Source organism: Amphimedon queenslandica, unplaced genomic scaffold, assembly GCF_000090795.2.
Source record: "Amphimedon queenslandica unplaced genomic scaffold, v1.1 AMPQUscaffold_12433, whole genome shotgun sequence".
NCBI classification, from domain to species: Eukaryota; Metazoa; Porifera; class Demospongiae; order Haplosclerida; family Niphatidae; genus Amphimedon; species Amphimedon queenslandica.
The window spans coordinates 7410-8929 of record NW_003547330.1 but is presented as its reverse complement, the minus strand read 5'-3'; the positions used below and the strand labels follow the sequence as shown (position 1 = coordinate 8929).

At 35.3% G+C, this 1520-nt stretch overlaps 1 protein-coding gene across 2 annotated transcripts in view; it reads right to left on the bottom strand.

Annotated features, from left to right (window-relative positions):
• LOC100635586 (ephrin type-B receptor 2-like) overlaps positions 1 to 1520 on the bottom strand; it is an 11990-nt gene that overhangs the window by 8798 nt on the left and 1672 nt on the right. Inside the window, exon 2 of one of the 2 annotated variants that reach the window (XM_020004054.1) lies at positions 1180 to 1195. The gene's annotated coding sequence lies outside the window, so the exon portion shown is untranslated. Of the gene's footprint in view, positions 1 to 1179; positions 1213 to 1520 lie in introns of those variants that run through there. The other variant, XM_011409264.2, reaches the window with a different exon arrangement.

The following is a 1520-nucleotide window of genomic DNA, read 5'->3' as shown; positions in this document are numbered from 1 at the left end:
CTCTAGAGATAGGAGAGAAGAGTAGTAAACTGATGACATCATCACTCCTTCCACATATCAAAGGATTACACTGTCTGATACTACATGATCCATACCCACCACATCTTCTATTTCTCTCTCATCCCAGTCTAGATACACTTACTTTACCACTAGACACAGCTGAGAGTGCTATTGAACTATTTACTATTCTACAAACCAATACTACACTTAAAGCTCTGAGCGTAAAGATAAAGGAGAGAGTATTTACCAGCAGTATGGGTACTAGTCTACAAGACATGCTAACACAAAGCCAAACACTGAAATACCTTGAGATTAATAGTTACAAGGAGTTTATTAATATTGGCAAAAGTATTCCCATTCCCAGTTCATTCCTGTCCTTCCTAACAACTGGTCTCAGACACAACACCAGTCTACAGCAGTTGAGTGTATCCATTCCACTGAATGAAGAGATAAGAACTTTTATTAATGTCATCTCTCAAAAGAACAATCTCACAGAACTTAAAGTGAACTTCAAACCAGATCAGTCATACAGTAACTGTAGTGAGGAAGAGAAGAAACAAATAATGACACCATTGTTTTATGAACAGGTACTACCTGCTGTTACTAACATGTTACAGTCACATACAACCATCAGACTACTGAGGATAGAGTGTAGAGATAGTACTTATAATTCATCTCAACCTAACTGGATAGAACTAGTACAACATTTACATGAAACTATCTTCATCCATCCATCACTTGAATATATTCAGATTAAAGCTGGAATCATTACTCCTCCTCTCCTGGAGGATACTCTTAAAGATCAAAAGAAGACATTGATTGATAGACACAGAAAAGAACAACCACACAAACCACTACCAATAGTGAATTTTTAATTATTAATTAATTAATTATAATTTATATACTTAAAAATACACTAAATTAAAAGTTAATGACACTCACAAACTAAAAACTAATTAATAATTACATTATACATTATTTGTCTTTTTAATTAACAATAAAGTTAATTATAAGTTAATAAATAGGGACATCCTCATCATTATTATTAATAACTTCATCATAACCAGTGGCAGGGGAAAGATGATCATAAGCACTGTTAACAAGAGTGGGCAGGACCCCATTATTAGTGGGTGTGGCTTCGTTAACATCAGAGGTTAACATGGTTAACATGGGCAGCAACTCTGACTCACCTAACCTACAGTGGGAATAATACTATACTATATAATATGTAATAGGAAATGGAATACAAATTTGGGGCGATTTCGGAGCCATTTTTTGCAAAAAAACCATGGACTATAGCCTTGGCTTTCTTTCAGATTCTGGCCAATTTCTTAAAATGGCCATAATTTTAATTCAATTTTAAAAATAGGCTGTGTCTACAGCTCCGGTAACCGGACGTAGTTTGCAATGCTAGAGCTCCGGCAGTCCGTTTTTCTCCGTAAAACAGCTTGTGCGCATGCGCAATAGTGCAAAATGGAACTTAGTCTTTTTTATCAAGAAACACTAAACCCTAACCCCAA